The sequence below is a fragment of the Cryptomeria japonica genome, unplaced genomic scaffold (genome assembly GCF_030272615.1).
Source record: "Cryptomeria japonica unplaced genomic scaffold, Sugi_1.0 HiC_scaffold_166, whole genome shotgun sequence".
In the NCBI taxonomy this organism is placed as follows: Eukaryota; Viridiplantae; Streptophyta; class Pinopsida; order Cupressales; family Cupressaceae; genus Cryptomeria; species Cryptomeria japonica.
In genome coordinates this window covers 272,501-292,500 of record NW_026728988.1, presented here as the reverse complement: position 1 = coordinate 292,500, position 20,000 = coordinate 272,501, and the positions used below count along the sequence as shown (strand labels likewise).

The 20,000-nt window shown below is 60.4% G+C and overlaps 2 non-coding genes across 2 annotated transcripts; both read left to right on the top strand.

The window, feature by feature from the left end:
• The first annotated feature begins 12,836 nt into the window (after positions 1-12,836).
• On the top strand, positions 12,837-12,955 carry LOC131867240 (5S ribosomal RNA). Its single transcript, XR_009365799.1, has one exon. It is a non-coding gene; the product is annotated as a 5S ribosomal RNA (ribosomal RNA).
• Positions 12,956-18,871: 5,916 nt separating this feature from the next.
• On the top strand, positions 18,872-18,990 carry LOC131867244 (5S ribosomal RNA). The gene has a single exon (XR_009365803.1). It is a non-coding gene; the product is annotated as a 5S ribosomal RNA (ribosomal RNA).
• Positions 18,991-20,000: the final 1,010 nt, after the last annotated feature.

Here is a 20,000-nt window from a genome sequence, read left to right as displayed (position 1 = left end):
AGACTACCTCCAGGAACAATCGGGAACAAGACCGATTACAAGTCGTCGAGTCTGTTACTGGGCGAACACGAGATGCGCACAGGAAATCGATCAGCCCTCACAATGGCCCAAGGCCAGAGATCGGACTGCTACGATTTACCCCAACAATCATCGTGCCACTCTTCGCAGAGAGGTGATAGACGCCAACGAGCCCGCGCATAGCAATCGAGGTGTAAAAAGGGCGTTGAAGGCAGGAAGCCTGGACGAAAGAGGCTACGAGGTCACCTCGAAGCGGTCTAAGAATCGGGCGCACTTGGGGCGACTACCAGTGCCAACCCCTTATCCCGCGGTGCGTCCGACACACAGAAATTTCCAAGGCGGCCAAGGAGCCTCCCCGCATAGCAATCGGGGTGTGAGGTTACGGATGCAGCATTGATAGCAATCGAGGTGGGAGGCGAAGGATGCAGAAGTGAGAGCCGAGGGATGTAGCAGAGATAGCAATCGGGGTGTGTGATGCAGAAGAGATAGCAATCGAGGTGTGCGGTGGGAAGGGCCCAGCAGCCAGAATGCATGAAGCGACGGATGAAGCAGTGATGACAACCGGGCTGTGAGGAGAGGAGGGATGCAGCCAAGAAAGCAATCAGGGCTCGAGGCAAGGGATGCATCAAGGATAGCAATCATGTTGTGAGGCGAGATTCCAAAGGCTAAACGTGAGAGGCTGCAGGGTCGACTCAGAGAGGTCTATGCATGTGAGAGGCTGAAAGCAAGGTCAACTCGGAGCGGTCTATGCATCGGGCGCGCTTGGGGCGACTACCAGTGCCAACCCCTTATCCCGCGACGCGTCCGACAAAGAGAACGTTCCAAGGCGGCAGAGGAGGTTACCAGCCGAAGGATGCAGTAGCAATAACAGGTATAGTTCCGCGGCGGCCGAGAAGACTCACCGCATAGGAATCGGGATGCGAGGCGAGGGATGCGGCGGGAAGGCCCCGACGGCTAAACGGAAGAGGCTGCAGGGCCGCCTCGGAATGGTCCAAGCATCGGACGCGATTGGGACGACTACCAGTGCCAACCCCTTATCCCGCGATGCGTCCGATACACAGATAGTTCCAAGGCGGCCGAGGAGCCTCACCGCATATCAATCGGGGTGCGAGGCGAGGGATGGGGCGGGAAGGCCCCAACGGCTAGACGGAAGAGGCTTCAGGGCCACCTCGGAATGCTCCAAGCATCGGACGCGCTTGGGGCGACTACCAGTGCCAACCCCTTATCCCGCGATGCGTCCGATACACAGATGGTTCCAAGGCGGCCGAGGAGCCTCACCGCATAGCAATCGGGGGTGCGAGGCGAGGGATGGGGCGGGAAGGCCCCAACGGCTAGACGGAAGAGGCTTCAGGGCCGCCTCGGAATGGTCCAAGCATCGGACGCGCTTGGGGCGACTACCAGTGACAACCCCTCATCCCGCGATGCGTCCGATACGAAGATGGTTCCAAGGCGGCCGAGGAGCCTCACCGCATAGCAATCGGGGTGCGAGGTGGGGGATGCGGCGAGATGGCCCCAACGGCTAGACGGAAGAGGCCACAGGGCCGCGTCGGAATAGTCCAAGCATCGGACGCGCTTGGGGCGACTACCAGTGACAACCCCTTATCCCGCGATGCGTCCGATACGAAGATAGTTCCAAGGCGGCCGAGGAGCCTCACCGCATAGCAATCCGGGTGCGAGGTGGGGGATGCGGCGAGATGGCCCCAACGGCTAGACGGAAGAGGCTGCAGGGCCGCCTCGGAATAGTCCAAGCATCGGACGCGCTTGGGGCGACTACCAGTGACAACCCCTTATCCCGCGATGCTTCCGATACGAAGACAGTTCCAAGGCGGCCGAGGAGCCTCACCGCATAGCAATGGGGGTGCGAGGTGAGGGATGCGGCGAGATGGCCCCAACGGCTAGACGGAAGAGGCCACAGGGCCGCCTCGGAATAGTCCAAGCATCGGACGCGCTTGGGGCGACTACCAGTGACAACCCCTTATCCCGCGATGCATCCGATACGAAGATAGTTCCCAGGCGGCCGAGGAGCCTCACCGCATAGCAATCGGGGTGCGAGGCGAGGGATGCGGCGAGATGGCCCCAAAGGGTAGACGGAAGAGGCTGCGGGGCCGCCTCGGAATAGTCCAAGCATCGAACGCGCTTGGGGCGACTACCACTGCCAACCCCTTATCCCGCGATGCGTCCGATACACAGATAGTTCCGAGGCGGCCGAGGAGCTGGGGGATGCGGCGAGATGGCCCCAACGGCTAGACGGAAGAGGCTGCAGGGCCGCCTCGGAATAGTCCAAGCATCGGACGCGCTTGGGGCGACTACCAGTGACAACCCCTTATCCCGCGATGCGTCCGATACACAGATAGTTCCGAGGCGGCCAAGGAGCCTCACCGCATAGCAATCGTGGTGCGAGGTGGGGGATGCAGCGAGATGGCCCCAACGGCTAGACGGAAGAGGCTGCAGGGCCGCCTCGGAATGGTCCAAGCATCGGACGCGCTTGGGGCGACTACCACTGCCAACCCCTTATCCCGCGATGCGTCCGATACACAGATAGTTCCAAGGCGGCCGAGGAGCCTCACCGAATAGCAATCGGGGTGCGAGGCGAGGGATGCGGCGAGAAAGCCCCAACGGCTAGAGGGAAGAGGCTTCAGGTCCGCCTCGGAATGGTCCAAGCATCGGACGCGCTTGGGGCGACTACCAGTGACAACCCCTTATCCCGCGACGCGTCCGATACACAGATAGTTCCAAGGCGGCCGAGGAGCCTCACCGCATAGCAATCGGGGTGCGAGGCGAGGGATGCGGCGAGAAGGACCCAACGGCTAGACGGAAGAGGCTTCAGGGCCGCCTCGGAATGGTCCAAGCATCGGACGCGCTTGGGGCGACTACCAGTGACAACCCCTTATCCCGCGACGCGTCCGATACACAGATAGTTCCAAGGCGGCCGAGGAGCCTCACCGCATAGCAATCGGGGTGCGAGGCGAGGGATGCGGCGAGAAGGACCCAACGGCTAGACGGAAGAGGCTTCAGGTCCGCCTCGGAATGGTCCAAGCATCGGACGCGCTTGGGGCGACTACCAGTGACAACCCCTTATCCCGCGACGCGTCCGATACACAGATAGTTCCAAGGCGGCCGAGGAGCCTCACCGCATAGCAATCGGGGTGCGAGGTGAGGGATGCGGCGAGAAGGACCCAACGGCTAGACGGAAGAGGCTTCAGGGCCGCCTCGGAATGGTCCAAGCATCGGACGCGCTTGGGGCGACTACCAGTGACAACCCCTTATCCCGCGATGCGTCCGATACACAGATAGTTCCAAGGCGGCCGAGGAGCCTCACCGCATAGCAATCGGGGTGCGAGGCGAGGGATGCGGCGAGAAGGACCCAACGGCTAGACGGAAGAGGCTTCAGGGCCGCCTCGGAATGGTCCAAGCATCGGACGCGCTTGGGGCGACTACCAGTGACAACCCCTTATCCCGCGACGCGTCCGATACACAGATAGTTCCAAGGCGGCCGAGGAGCCTCACCGCATAGCAATCGGGGTGCGAGGCGAGGGATGCGGCAAGAAGGACCCAACGGCTAGACGGAAGAGGCTTCAGGGCCGCCTCGGAATGGTCCAAGCATCGGACGCGCTTGGGGCGACTACCAGTGACAACCCCTTATCCCGCGACGCGTCCGATACACAGATAGTTCCAAGGCGGCCGAGGAGCCTCACCGCATAGCAATCGGGGTGCGAGGCGAGGGATGCGGCGAGAAGGACCCAACGGCTAGACGGAAGAGGCTTCAGGTCCGCCTCGGAATGGTCCAAGCATCGGACGCGCTTGGGGCGACTACCAGTGACAACCCCTTATCCCGCGACGCGTCCGATACACAGATAGTTCCAAGGCGGCCGAGGAGCCTCACCGCATAGCAATCGGGGTGCGAGGCGAGGGATGCGGCGAGAAGGACCCAACGGCTAGACGGAAGAGGCTTCAGGGCCGCCTCGGAATGGTCCAAGCATCGGACGCGCTTGGGGCGACTACCAGTGACAACCCCTTATCCCGCGACGCGTCCGATACACAGATAGTTCCAAGGCGGCCGAGGAGCCTCACCGCATAGCAATCGGGGTGCGAGGCGAGGGATGCGGCGAGAAGGACCCAACGGCTAGACGGAAGAGGCTTCAGGGCCGCCTCGGAATGGTCCAAGCATCGGACGCGCTTGGGGCGACTACCAGTGACAACCCCTTATCCCGCGATGCGTCCGATACACAGATAGTTCCAAGGCGGCCGAGGAGCCTCACCGCATAGCAATCGGGGTGCGAGGCGAGGGATGCGGCGAGAAGGACCCAACGGCTAGACGGAAGAGGCTTCAGGGCCGCCTCGGAATGGTCCAAGCATCGGACGCGCTTGGGGCGACTACCAGTGACAACCCCTTATCCCGCGACGCGTCCGATACACAGATAGTTCCAAGGCGGCCGAGGAGCCTCACCGCATAGCAATCGGGGTGCGAGGCGAGGGATGCGGCGAGAAGGACCCAACGGCTAGACGGAAGAGGCTTCAGGGCCGCCTCGGAATGGTCCAAGCATCGGACGCGCTTGGGGCGACTACCAGTGACAACCCCTTATCCCGCGACGCGTCCGATACACAGATAGTTCCAAGGCGGCCGAGGAGCCTCACCGCATAGCAATCGGGGTGCGAGGCGAGGGATGCGGCGAGAAGGACCCAACGGCTAGACGGAAGAGGCTTCAGGGCCGCCTCGGAATGGTCCAAGCATCGGACGCGCTTGGGGCGACTACCAGTGACAACCCCTTATCCCGCGACGCGTCCGATACACAGATAGTTCCAAGGCGGCCGAGGAGCCTCACCGCATAGCAATCGGGGTGCGAGGCGAGGGATGCGGCGAGAAGGACCCAACGGCTAGACGGAAGAGGCTTCAGGGCCGCCTGGGAATGGTCCATGCATCGCACGCGCTTGGGGCGACTACCAGTGACAACCCCTTATCCCGCGACGCGTCCGATACACAGATAGTTCCAAGGCGGCCGAGGAGCCTCACCGCATAGCAATCGGGGTGCGAGGCGAGGGATGCGGCGAGAAGGACCCAACGGCTAGACGGAAGAGGCTTCAGGGCCGCCTCGGAATGGTCCAAGCATCGGACGCGCTTGGGGCGACTACCAGTGACAACCCCTTATCCCGCGACGCGTCCGATACACAGATAGTTCCAAGGCGGCCGAGGAGCCTCACCGCATAGCAATCGGGGTGCGAGTCGAGGGATGCGGCGAGAAGGACCCAACGGCTAGACGGAAGAGGCTTCAGGGCCGCCTCGGAATGGTCCAAGCATCGGACGCGCTTGGGGCGACTACCAGTGACAACCCCTTATCCCGCGATGCGTCTGATACACAGATAGTTCCAAGGCGGCCGAGGAGCCTCACCGCATAGCAATCGGGGTGCGAGGCAAGGGATGCGGCGAGAAGGACCCAACGGCTAGACGGAAGAGGCTTCAGGGCCGCCTCGGAATGGTCCAAGCATCGGACGCGCTTGGGGCGACTACCGTTGCCAACCCCTTATCCCGCGATGCGTCTGATACACAGATAGTTCCGAGGCGGCCGAGGAGCCTCACCGCATAGCAATCGGGTTGCGAGGCAGATTATTGGGAAGGGAACCCCCTGGGATGCGGCTCAAGCAGTGCCCAAAGGGACTGGAATGCGGAATCACATCGAGAGACCCAAATGCTATACGAGGGCTCAAATCGAATTATCGATTTGGCCACGACATGGACGCATCGGAACGACTACCTTTGCCGAACCACTCGCAATTGCATCCATACCGAAACCAATAGACATTTCCGTTAGAGCCCTCGCATAGCATTCGGGAATCTCGCATGCCCCTCTAAATCGACCAATGCTGGCGCTCAACGAAAATCCGAGCGCTACCACCGTTCGAGCGCCAGCATTGGTCGAGTTAGAGGGGCACGGGGGAGAATGCTCCAGTCAACACCTCCCCTATATAAGTTATTTGTCCGATTCTCGCACAACCGTAGTCTGCCTCGTCGAATCAAACAACGGTCCCAGATTCCGACTTCCGTTCCGTAGAGACCCAAAAGCTAGATGGAGGCTCGCAAGAAAGAGAGTCGGCGCATAGCAATCGGGTTTCTCGAACGTTTAGGGACCGAGCTCACTTGCGGATAGGGCAAAATCCGCCAAGCAACCCAAAAGCTAGACGGGGGCTCGAATCGAATCGCCTAGGCGGCCACAACAACGACGTGTTGGATCGACTACCAGTGCCAAACCATTCAGCAAGACTAGTCTGTGTCGAGGCCGGATAGAGATTCTCAGAGAGCGCCCGTATAGCATTTAGGAGACCTGCCGCGTCCCTCACACTCGACAAATGGTGGTGCACGTTTATAAATCCGAGCGATCCCAACCCTTTCAAGCACCAACATCGGTCGAGATAGAGGGGCACGGAGGGGGCTGCGTGAGACAACACAGTCCCCTATATAAGTTATTTGTCCGATTCTCACACATCCGAAGAATGGTCATCAAATCGGACAACAGCCCAAACTTCCGACTTCCGTCCCAGAAAGCCCAAGAGCTATCTAAAACGTTCATGGCCGGAACTCGATCGCGGCTATACCAGTCCGCCAAGCAACCCAAAAGCTAGACTGGAGCTCTAGTCGAATCACCTCTGTGGCCATTGCAAGGACGTGTTGGAGCGACTACCATTGCCGAACCATTCCGCAGGTCGAGTCCATACCAAGGCCGCATAGAGATTCACGATGAGCTCCTGCATAGCAATCAGGAGACTTGCCGTGTCCATCACAATCGATAAATCCTGGTGCAAGATTTTTGCATCCGAGCGCTCCAACCAGTCGAGCACCAGCATCAATCGACATAAACGGGCACGGGGGGAGGATGCTCGAGAACACTACCTCCCCTATATAAGTTATTTGTCCGATTCTCAAGCAGCCGAAGTCTGGTCATCGAATCGGGTCAAAGACCACAACTTCCGACTTTACCCACAATGCAAGTCATCGAATCGAACATCGGCCCCCGAGTCGGACTCCATGCGTATGTCAGGTCATCGGACCCAAATTCCGCCTTCCTGCGCATGGCGGGCCATCAATATCAACTCGGTCATCGGACCCAAACTCCGCCTTTCTGCGCATGGCACGCCTTCAAATCGGTCATCGGACCCAAATTCCGCCTTCCTGTGCATGGCGGGCCATCAACATCAACTCGGTCATCGGACCCAAATTCCGCCTTTCTGCGCATGGCACGCCATCAACTCGGTCATCGGACCCAAATTCCGCCTTCCTGCGCATGGCAGGTCATCGGACACAAATTCAGACCTCGCCAATATGCCTACGTATCGAATCGGTCATCGGACCCAACTTCCGACTTCATCCATACTGTAGGGTCTTTGAGGTTGGCGCGGTGCGCTCAACCCGGGGAGTCGACCCATCGAAGCATACACCTCCCCTATATAAGCTATTTGTCCGATTCCCACACCTGTGTAGTTTGCACCTCTGACCAGGACATCGACCCCAACTTCCGAACTCGACTGCAACGACGGCACCAGCGCCTTGGTGCGCACCTTGCGACGCACAGTCCCAACATTCGCCTTCCTGCACATGGCAGGTCATCGGACCCAAATTCCGACCTCGCGAGTATGCCTACATATCGAATCGGTCATCGGACACAACTTCCGACTTCATCCATACCGTAGGGTCTTTGAGGTTGGCGCGGTGCGCTCAACCCGGGGAGTCGACCCAACGAAGCATACACCTCCCCTATATAAGCTATTTGTCCGATTCCCACACCTGTGTAGTTTGCACCTCCGATCAGGACATCGACCCCAACTTCCGAACTCGCCTGCAACGACCGAACCAGCGCCTTGGTGCGCACCTTGCAACGCACAGTGCCAACATTCGCCTTCCTGCACATGGCAGGTCATCGGACCCAAATTCCGACCTCGCGAGTATGCCTACATATCGAATCGGTCATCGGACCCAACTTCCGACTTCATCCATACCGTAGGGTCTTTGAGGTTGGCGCGGTGCGCTCAACCCGGGGAGTCGACCCAACGAAGCATACACCTCCCCTATATAAGCTATTTGTCCGATTCCCACACCTGTGTAGCTTGCACCTCCGATCAGGACATCGACCCCAACTTCCGAACTCGACTAAAAAGACCGCACCAGCACCTTGGTGTGCACCTTGCAACGCACAGTGCCAACATTCGCCTTCCTGCACATGGCAGGTCATCGGACCCAAATTCCGACCTCATGAGCATACCTACTAATCGAATCGGTCATCGGACCCAACTTCCGACTTCATCCATACCGTAGGGTCTTTGAGGTTGGCGCGGTGCGCTCAACCTGGGGAGTCGACCCATCGAAGCATACACCTCCCCTATATAAGCTATTTGTCCGATTCCGACACCTGTGTAGTTTGCACCTCCGCTCAGGACATCGACCCCAACTTCCGAACTCGCCTGCAACGACCGAACCAGCGCCTTGGTGCGCACCAAAAGTGCGCACTTTTGGAGGGCACTTTTGTGCGCTCCAAAGGTGCGCACTTTTGGAGGGCACTTTTGTGCGCTCCAAAGGTGCGCACTTTTGGAGGGCACTTTTTGGAGGGCACTTTTGTGCGCTCCAAAGGTGCGCACTTTTGGAGGGCACTTTTTGGAGGGCACTTTTCTGCGCTCCAAAGGTGCGCACTTTTGGAGGGCACTTTTTGGAGGGCACTTTTCTGCGCTCCAAAGGTGCGCACTTTTGGAGGGCACTTTTTGGAGGGCACTTTTCTGCGCTCCAAAGGTGCGCACTTTTGGAGGGCACTTTTTGGAGGGCACTTTTCTGCGCTCCAAAGGTGCGCACTTTTGGAGGGCACTTTTGTGCACTCCAAAGGTGCACACTTTTGGAGGGCACTTTTTGGAGGGCACTTTTCTGCACTCCAAAGGTGCGCACTTTTGGAGGGCACTTTTTGGAGGGCACTTTTGTGCGCTCCAAAGGTGCGCACTTTTGGAGGGCACTTTTTGGAGGGCACTTTTGTGCGCTCCAAAGGTGCGCACTTTTGGAGGGCACTTTTGTGCACTCCAAAGGTGCGCACTTTTGGAGGGCACTTTTCCTGCGCTCCAAAGGTGCACACCTAGGTGAGCACCTTCGACCACACCTTGTAGCACACCAAACTCTGACTTTCGACTTCATCCGCAATGCAGGGTCTTTGAGGTTGGCGCAATGCGCACAACCAGGGGAGTCGACCCATCAAACCCAACACCTCCCCTATATAAGCTATTTGTCTGATTCTCATACATGCGTAGCCTGCAGGAGCAATTAGGACATCGACCCCAACTTTCGGCTTCTAAACGAAAACAAGGTCTTTGAGGTTGGTGTAATGCGAACAACTAGGGGAGTCAACCCATCAAACCCAACACCTCCCCTATATAAGCTATTTGTCTGATTCTCATACATGTGTAGTCTACAGGAGCAATTAGGACATCGACCCCAACTTTTGACTTCTTAACGAAAACAAGGTCTTTGAGGTTGACGTAATGCGCACAACCAGGGGAGTCGACCCATCAAACCCAACACCTCCCCTATATAAGCTATTTGTCCGATTCTCATACATGTGTAGCCTACAGGAGCCATTAGGACATTGACCCCAACTTTTGACTTCTTAACGAAAACAAGGTCTTTGAGGTTGGCGTAATGCGCACAACCAAGGGAGTTGACCCATCAAACCCAACACCTCCCCTATATAAGCTATTTGTCTGATTCTCATACATGTGTAGCCTGCAACAACGATTAGGACATCCACCCCAACTTCTGAATTCGTCTGCGTTGACCGCACCAAAGGTGCACGCCTTGGTGCTCACCAAAATCCGACTTCCGACTTCTTCTGCTATGCGGGGTCTTTGAGGTTGGCGCAGTGCGCACAACCAGGGGAGTCAACCCACCGAATGCAACACCTCCCCTATATAAGCTATTTGTCTGATTCTCATACATGCGTAGACTGCAGCAATGATTAGGACATCCACCCCAACTTTTGACTTCTTAAACAAGACAGGGTCTTTGAAGTTGGTGCAGTGCACACAACCAGGGGAGTCGACCCATCAAACGCAACACCTCCCCTATATAAAGCTATTTGTCCGATTCTCATACGTGTAGTCTGCAGCAGCGATTAGGACATCGACCCCAACTTCCGAATTCGTTTGCATTGACCGCACCAAAGGTGCACGCCTTGGTGTGCACCTTGGAGTGCACTTTGGTGCTCACCTCGGTGCACACTTTGGTGTGCACCTCGGTGTGCACCAAAGGTGCGCACCTTGGAGCGCACCAAAGGTGTACACTTTGGAGCGCACCACATAGGGTCTTTGAGAGGTTGGCGCAGTGCGCACACCAAGGTGGGTGTTGAGGTGCGTGCCGAGGTGGGTGGGTGCTAGGGTGCGCTCCATGGTGGGTGCCAGGGTGGGTGCGTGCTAGGGTGGATTCCAAAGAGGGTCATAGGGTGGGTGCCAAGGTGGGTTGGTGATATAGTGGGTTCAAAGGTGGGTACTAGGGTGGGTTCCAAGGTGGGTCACAAGTTGGGTGCCAGGATGCGTGGGTGTTAGGTTGGGTGCCAAGGTGGGCTCCTGCGTGGGTGGGTGCTAGGGTGGGTTTCAAGGTGGACGCGAGGGCGGGTGCCAAGGTGGGTAACAAGTTGGGTGTTAGGATGGGTGAGTGCTAGAGTGGGTGCCAAGGTGGGTGGGTGCTAAGGTGGATGCCAAGGTGGTTCACAGGGTGGGTGGGTTCTAGGGTGAGTTCCAAGGTGGGTCACAGGTTTAGTGCTAGGGTGCGTGTCAAGGCGGGTGTCGAGGTGCCTGGGTGCTAGGGTGTGGATGCCAATGTGGGTCATAGGGTGGGTACTAGGGTGGGCTGCAATGTGGGTGCCAAGGTGGGTAACATGCTCGGTTGGTTCTAAATTGGGTGTCAGGGTGGGTGTGCACCCACCTTGCCCGAGGTGGGTGCCAAGGTGCCAGTGTGGGTGGGTGCTAAGGTGGATGCCAAGGTGGGTGAGAAGGTGGGTGATAGGTTGAGTGGTAGGATGGGTGGGTGCCAAGATGGGTCACAGGGTGGGTGCAAGGGTGGGTAGGTGCTAGGGTTGGTGTCAGGGTGGGTGGGTGCTAGGTTGGGTTCCAAGGTGGGTGCGAGGGTGAGTGTCAAGGTGGGTCACAGGTTAGGTGCTAGGATGGGTGAGTGCTAGGGTGCAAAGGTGCCAGGGTGGGTGCTAGGATGGGTCGATGCTAGGGTGAGTGGCAAGGTGGGTCCACAAGTGTCAAGGTGGGTGCCGAGGTGGGTGCCAACTTGGGTTCCAAGGTGGGTGCCAAGTGGGCGACTGCTATGGTGGATGCCAAGGTGGGTCACGGGGTGGGTGCCAAGTTGCTAGGTTGTGTTCCAAGGTGGGTGCCAACGTGGCTGCTAGGGTGCGTGGGTTAAAGGGTGTGTCACAACGTGGGTGCCAGGATGGGTGCGCACCCACACTGGCCAAGACGGGTGCAAGGTTGGGTTCCAAGCCCGGTCACAGGCTGGGTGCTAGGATGGGTGGGTGCCAAGGTGGGCACCAGGGTGGGTGCACCCACCCTGGCCAAGGTGGGTCACGGGGTGGGTCCTAGGGTGGGTAACAGGGTGGGTACTAAGGTGCGTGCCAAGGTGGGTCATGGGGTGGGTGCCAAGGTGGGCACCAGGGTGGGTGTGCACCAACCCTAGCCAGGGTAGGTCACGGGGTGGTTGTCGGGGTGGGCGTCAAGGAGCCAAGGTGGGTGGCAAGTAGCCAAGTTGCGTGCCAAGGTGGGTGTCGGGGTGGGTGCCAAGGATCCAAGGTGGGTGCCAAGGAACCAAGGTGGGTGTCTGGGTGGGTGCCGAGGTGGGAGCCAGGGTGGGTCCCAAGGTGAGTGCAAAGGTGGGTGCCAGGGTCAAGGTGAGTGCCAATGTGGGTTCCAAGGTGCCAGGGTCAGGGTGAGTGCCAATGTGGGTTCAAAGGTGCTAAGTTGGGTGCGAGGTTGGGTGCGAGGGTGGGTGGGTGCCAAGGTGTGCTAGGTGGAAGCCCGGGTGGGTCGGCATCCCATGGGTGTCGAGTTGGGTGCCTGATGGGTGCTTCTTGTCAAGTTTTAGTCGTCGGGACTCATTTCGAGCCTTAGAGGTCGTTTCTTGTCCGGTTGCCCTGTCTTCGACCTGGGAACCCAATTTTGGTCCTCGGGTCCCATTTTTTTTTGTCTCGCATCCCACTTTTGGCCTGTGGCCTTTTCGGGGTCGATTCTCGTTTTGGGCATCAGAGCATGTTTCTTCTCCTAAAACCCAATATTTGTTTATTAAGTCTCGGAACACATTTTTGTTCTCGTGGACCCATCATGGGTCTTGGAACGCATTTGTGGTCCTTGGGTCCCATTTTGCATCCCGAAACTTGTGTTTTGGTGCTTGATCCCTATTTTGGGTGCCCACCTTGCACCAAGTGCGCACCCGGGGCAAACCGAGCGCCTTGGTGCACCGGGGCAAGATCGAGCGTGCACCCGAGGCGCCCCGAACATGCACCAAGGTGCACTCGGCCCACATGTGAGCGCAGGTCGTTGCGCCCGAGGTGGTGTGTGGGCACCGCGTTGCAGACGGGACACTGCACGCACACGACGCCCCGTCCAGGTGCACGCACGTAGGCCGGGCCGGGTGCACACCCGACGCCCTAGCAAGGTGCGCGCACCCGGGCAGGGCTCACACTTGGCGAACGGGGCGCACTTCGCGAGGGAGGGTGTGCACCTCGACGGGGGTGGGTGGCCGGGGTGGATTCGCACGTGGGTCGCGGTTTGCTAAGTACACACTGCGACAAGCTCATAACGGGTGCGATCATACCAGCGTTAGTGCACCGGATCCCATCAGAACTCCGCAGTTAAGCGCGCTTGGGCCGGAGTAGTACTAGGATGGGTGACCTCCCGGGAAGTCCCGGTGTTGCACCCTTTCTTAGTTTTTCGCCGGGCGTCGCAATGCTATTTGAATAAACCTTTTGCCCGTTTGCGTTCTCGTCGGGGCCGGGCCGGGCCGGGGTGCGCTGCCCGCACTACCGCGCGCGCGGGGGGCGACACCGAGCGCGCACCCGAGGCGCCCCGAGCACACAGGCCACGGTGCAACCCGGGCGTTGTGCGCGCACCCCGGTGCGCCCGAGGTGCTGCGCGCGCACCCAGGTGAAATCGGTGTGCACCTCGGCCAGTGCGCGCTCGGTCGAGTCGCGCACGTTGGCCAAGGTGCACGGTGATGTTTCTTACTCTAAGGTTCCGCACCAGACGCCCGGGACAGGTGAGCGAAGCTGGGCGGGGCCGGGTGCGCGGCCGGGGCAGGTGCACGCAGCTGGAGAGAGCTTTGGAGCACACCAGAGGTGCGCACCTTGGAGCACACTTCGGAGCGCACCAATGATGCGCTCCATTCAAAAGTTTCCTGAAAAGGCAAAAAAAGTTGAGATTATAGAATTTCCCACTTGAGAGATTGTAAAAAAAAAAAATTTAAAATGAAGGAAACGCGGGTGCCAAGGTGTGCGCGCCCGGGTGCGCAGCCCAGCCAAGGTGTGCGCACCAAGGCGCCCACCCTGGCGAAGGTGCACGCAAGGTGCGCACCCGAGGCAAACCGGACAATTAACCCAACTTTCGACTTCGCGCGCACCTGCGCACCTTGGAGCGCACTTCGGAGCGCTCCTTGTTGCGCACCAATCTTGGGCACCTCGGAGTGCACCATGGCGCCCACCAAGGTGCGCACCCGGGGCAAACCGAGCTCCGACTTCGTGCGCACCTTGGAGCGCACGAAAGGTGCGCACCATGGCGCCCACCAAGGTGCGCAGCCCAGCCAAGGCGTGCGCATCAAGGTGCGCACCCTGGCGAAGGTGCGCACCCGGGGCAAACCGAGCTCCGACTTCGTGCGCACCTTGGAGCGCACAAAGGGTGCGCAACCCAGCCAAGGTGTGCGCACCCCGGGCAAACCGAGCTCCGAATCGTGCGCACCTTGGAGCACACTTCGGAGCCCTCCTTGGTGCGCACCGATGTTGCGCACCTCGGAGCGCACCCGGGGAAAACAATGCAATTAACCCGACTTTCGACTTCGTGGGCACCTCGGAGCGCTCTCGGGTTCGCACCTCGGAGCACACCGAGGTGCGCACCTTTGATGCGCTGCCTTCACCAATTTCCAGAAAAGGCAAGAAAACATTGAGAAGGTGTGCGCACCGAGGTGCCCACCCTGGCGAAGGTGCACGCGAGGTGCGCACCCGGGGCAAACCGGGCTCCGACTTCGTGCACGCCATGCTGCGCACCTTGGAGGGCCATGGTGCGCACCTTGGAGCACACTTCGGAGCGCTCAATGGTGCCCAACCCAGCCAAGGTGCCCACCGCGGCGAAGGTGCACGCGAGGTGCGCACCCGGGGCAAACCGGGCTCCGACTTCGTGCACGCCGCACCTTGGAGCACACTTCGGAGCGCTCCTTGGTGCGCACCAGGGCGCGCAACCCAGCCGAGGTGCCCACCCCGGCGAAGGTGCACGCGGGGTGCGCACCCGAGGCAAACCAGGCTCCGACTTCGTGCACGCCATGGTGCCCACCGCGGCGAAGGTGCACGCGAGGTGCGCACCCGGGGCAAACCGGGCTCCGACTTCGTGCACGCCGCACCTTGGAGCACACTTCGGAGTGCTCCTTGGTGCGCACCAGGGTGCGCAACCCAGCCGAGGTGCCCACCCCGGCGAAGGTGCACGCGAGGTGCGCACCCGGGGCAAACCGGGCTCCGACTTCGTGCACGCCATGGTGCCCACCGCGGCGAAGGTGCACGCGAGGTGCGCACCCGGGGCAAACCGGGCTCCGACTTCGTGCACGCCGCACCTTGGAGCACACTTCGGAGCGCTCCTTGGTGCGCACCATGGTGCCCACCAGGGCGCGCAACCCCGCCGAAGGTGCACGCGAGGTGCGCACCCGGGGCAAACCGGGCTCCGACTTCGTGCACGCCGCACCTTGGAGCACACTTCGGAGCGCTCCTTGGTGCGCACCAGGGCGCGCAACCCCGCCGAAGGTGCACGCGAGGTGCGCACCCGGGGCAAACCGGGCTCCGACTTCGTGCACGCCATGGTGCGCACCAGGGTGCCCACCGCGGCGAAGGTGCGCACCCGGGGCAAACCGGGCTCCGACTTCGTGCACGCCGCACCTTGGAGCACACTTCGGAGCGCTCCTTGGTGCGCACCAGGGCGCGCAACCCAGCCGAGGTGCCCACCCCGGCGAAGGTGCACGCGAGGTGCGCACCTGGGGCAAACCGGGCTCCGACTTCGTGCACGCCATGGTGCCCACCGCGGCGAAGGTGCGCACCCGGGGCAAACCGGGCTAGGACTTCGTGCACGCCGCACCTTGGAGCACACTTCGGAGCGCTCCTTGGTGCGCACCATGGTGCCCACCAGGCCGCGCAACCCAGCCAAGGTGTGCGCACCAAGGTGCACGCGAGGTGCGCACCCGGGGCAAACCGGGGTCCGGCTTCGTGCACGCCGCACCTTGGAGCACACATCGGGGCGCTCCCGGGTTCGCACCGGCGTTGCGCACCGTGGTGGGCACCTCGGAGCGCACCGTGGTGGGCACCTCGGAGCACACCAAGGTGGGCAGCGAGGTGCGCACCTTTGATGCGATGCCTTCACTAATTTCCATAAAAGGCAAAAGAAAACGAGATTTTAAAATTTCCGTTTTGAAAGATAGTGAGAAAAAGGGAATGCTGGTGCCATCTTGAGCCCGCCCTGGTGCGCAGCCCAGCCAAGGTGTGCGCACCAAGGTGCCCACCCTGGCGAAGGTGCGCGCCCGGGCAATTAACCCAACTTCCAACTTCGCGCGCACCAGGGTGGGAGCGCACCCAACAACCGGGCCTGGGAAGAGCCAATGCGAGAAACCCCACCAAACGCTCTGACAAAAAAAGAGGGGGCGCTCCAGTAACCCCGCTTCGGAGCGCACCCTGGGCAAACCCAGCCAGGGTGCCCACCCCGGCCAAGGTGCAGGCGAGGTGCGCACCCGGGGCAAACCGGGCTCCGACAACGTGCACGCCGCACCTTGGAGCACACTTCGTAGCGCTCCCGGGTGCGCACCTCAGAGCACACCAAGGTGGGCAGCGAGGTGCGCACCTTTGATGCGCTGCCTTCACTAATTTCCAGAAAAGGCAAAAAAAAGAGGAGATTTTAAAATTTCCGTTTTGAAAGATAGTGAAAAAAACGGAACGCGGGTGCCATCTTGAGCCCGCCCGGGTGCACAGCCCAGGTAAGGTGCCCACCCTGGCAAAGGTGCGCACCCGGGCAATTAACCCTACTTCCGACTTCGTGCGCGCCAGGGTGGCAACCGGGCCTGGGAAGAGCCAATGCGAGAAACCCCACCAAACGCTCCGACAAAAAAAGAGGCGGCGCTCCAATAACCCCGCTTCGGAGCGCAGCCGGGGCAAACCCAGCCAAGGTGCCCACCCCGACGAAGGTGCACGCGAGGTGCGCACCCGGGGCAAACCGGGCTCCGACAACGTGCACGCAGCACCTTGGAGCACACTTCGAAGCACTCCCGGGTGCCCACCGGCGTTGCGCACCGTGGTGGGCAGCGAGGTGCGCACCTTTGATGCGCTGCCTTCACTAATTTCCAGAAAAGGCAAAAAAAAATGAGATTTTAAAATTTCCGTTTTGAAAGATAGTGAAAAAAACGGAACGCGGGTGCCATCTTGAGCCCGCCCTGGTGCGCAGCCCAGGCAAGGCATGCGCACCAAGGTGCCCACCCGCGGTGCACACCCGGGGCAAACCGGGCTCCGACTTCGTGCAGGCCGCACCTTGGAGCACACTTCGGAGCGCTCCTTGGTGCGCACCATGGTGCCCACCAGGGCGCACCCGGGGCAAACCGGGCTCCGACTTCGTGCACGCCGCACCTTGGAGCACACATCGGAGCGCTCCCAGGTTCGCACCAGCGTTGCGCACCTTTGATGCGCTGCCTTCACTAATTTCCAGAAAAGGCAAAAAAAAACGATATTTTAAAATTTCCGTTCTGAAAGATAGTGAAAAAAACGGAACGCGGGTGCCATCTTGAGCCCTTCCTGGTGCGCAGCCCAGGCAAGTTGTGCGCACCAAGGTGCCCACCCTGGCGGAGGTGCGCGCCCGGGGCAAACCGGGCTCCGACTTCGTGCACTGCATGGTGCCCACCAAGGCGCGCAACCCAGCCAAGGTGCCCACCGCAGCGAAGGTGCACGCGAGGTGCGCACCCGAGGTGCACACCCGGGGCAAACCGAGCTCCGACTTCGTGCACGCCGCACCTTGGAGCACACTTCAGAGCGCTCCTTGGTGCGCACCAGGGCGCGCAACCCAGCCAAGGTGCTCACCCCGGCGAAGGTGCACGCGAGGTGCGCACCCGGGGCAAGCCGGGCTCGGACTTCGTGCACGCCGCACCTTGGAGCACACATCGGAGCGCTCCCGGGTTCGCACCAGCATTGCGCACCTTTGATGCGCTGCCTTCACTAATTTCCAGAAAAGGCAAAAAAAAAAAAAAAACGAGATTTTAAAATTTCCGTTTTGAAAGATAGTGAAAAAAACGGAACGCGGGTGCCATCTTGAGCCCGCCCTGGTGTGCAGCCCAGGCAAGTTGTGCGCACCAAGGCACCCACCCTGGCCAAGGTGGGTCACGGGGTGGGTCCTAGGGTGGGTAACGGGGTGGGTACTAAGGTGCGTGCCAAGGTGGGTCATGGGGTGGGTGCCAAGGTGGGCACCAGGGTGGGTGTGCACCAACCCTAGCCAGGGTAGGTCACGGGGTGGTTGTCGGGGTGGGCGTCAAGGAGCCAAGGTGGGTGGCAAGTAGCCAAGTTGCGTGCCAAGGTGGGTGTCGGGGTGGGTGCCAAGGATCCAAGGTGGGTGCCAAGGAACCAAGGTGGGTGTCTGGGTGGGTGCCGAGGTGGGAGCCAGGGTGGGTCCCAAGGTGAGTGCAAAGGTGGGTGCCAGGGTCAAGGTGAGTGCCAATGTGGGTTCCAAGGTGCCAGGGTCAGGGTGAGTGCCAATGTGGGTTCAAAGGTGCTAAGTTGGGTGCGAGGTTGGGTGCGAGGGTGGGTGGGTGCCAAGGTGTGCTAGGTGGAAGCCCGGGTGGGTCGGCATCCCATGGGTGTCGAGTTGGGTGCCTGATGGGTGCTTCTTGTCAAGTTTTAGTCGTCGGGACTCATTTCGAGCCTTAGAGGTCGTTTCTTGTCCGGTTGCCCTGTCTTCGACCTGGGAACCCAATTTTGGTCCTCGGGTCCCATTTTTTTTTGTCTCGCATCCCACTTTTGGCCTGTGGCCTTTTCGGGGTCGATTCTCGTTTTGGGCATCAGAGCATGTTTCTTCTCCTAAAACCCAATATTTGTTTATTAAGTCTCGGAACACATTTTTGTTCTCGTGGACCCATCATGGGTCTTGGAACGCATTTGTGGTCCTTGGGTCCCATTTTGCATCCCGAAACTTGTGTTTTGGTGCTTGATCCCTATTTTGGGTGCCCACCTTGCACCAAGTGCGCACCCGGGGCAAACCGAGCGCCTTGGTGCACCGGGGCAAGATCGAGCGTGCACCCGAGGCGCCCCGAACATGCACCAAGGTGCACTCGGCCCACATGTGAGCGCAGGTCGTTGCGCCCGAGGTGGTGTGTGGGCACCGCGTTGCAGACGGGACACTGCACGCACACGACGCCCCGTCCAGGTGCACGCACGTAGGCCGGGCCGGGTGCACACCCGACGCCCTAGCAAGGTGCGCGCACCCGGGCAGGGCTCACACTTGGCGAACGGGGCGCACTTCGCGAGGGAGGGTGTGCACCTCGACGGGGGTGGGTGGCCGGGGTGGATTCGCACGTGGGTCGCGGTTTGCTAAGTACACACTGCGACAAGCTCATAACGGGTGCGATCATACCAGCGTTAGTGCACCGGATCCCATCAGAACTCCGCAGTTAAGCGCGCTTGGGCCGGAGTAGTACTGGGATGGGTGACCTCCCGGGAAGTCCCGGTGTTGCACCCTTTTTTAGTTTTTCGCCGGGCGTCGCAATGCTATTTGAATAAACCTTTTGCCCGTTTGCGTTCTCGTCGGGGCCGGGCCGGGCCGGGGTGCGCTGCCCGCACTACCGCGCGCGCGGGGGCGACACCGAGCGCGCACCCGAGGCGCCCCGAGCACACAGGCCACGGTGCAACCCGGGCGTTGTGCGCGCACCCCGGTGCGCCCGAGGTGCTGCGCGCGCACCCAGGTGAAATCGGTGTGCACCTCGGCCAGTGCGCGCTCGGTCGAGTCGCGCACGTTGGCCAAGGTGCACGGTGATGTTTCTTACTCTAAGGTTCCGCACCAGACGCCCGGGACAGGTGAGCGAAGCTGGGCGGGGCCGGGTGCGCGGCCGGGGCAGGTGCACGCAGCTGGAGAGAGCTTTGGAGCACACCAGAGGTGCGCACCTTGGAGCACACTTCGGAGCGCACCAATGATGCGCTCCATTCAAAAGTTTCCTGAAAAGGCAAAAAAAGTTGAGATTATAGAATTTCCCACTTGAGAGATTGTAAAAAAAAAAAATTTAAAATGAAGGAAACGCGGGTGCCAAGGTGTGCGCGCCCGGGTGCGCAGCCCAGCCAAGGTGTGCGCACCAAGGCGCCCACCCTGGCGAAGGTGCACGCAAGGTGCGCACCCGAGGCAAACCGGACAATTAACCCAACTTTCGACTTCGCGCGCACCTGCGCACCTTGGAGCGCACTTCGGAGCGCTCCTTGGTGCGCACCAATCTTGGGCACCTCGGAGTGCACCATGGCGCCCACCAAGGTGCGCACCCGGGGCAAACCGAGCTCCGACTTCGTGCGCACCTTGGAGCGCACGAAAGGTGCGCACCATGGCGCCCACCAAGGTGCGCAGCCCAGCCAAGGCGTGCGCATCAAGGTGCGCACCCTGGCGAAGGTGCGCACCCGGGGCAAACCGAGCTCCGACTTCGTGCGCACCTTGGAGCGCACAAAGGGTGCGCAACCCAGCCAAGGTGTGCGCACCCCGGGCAAACC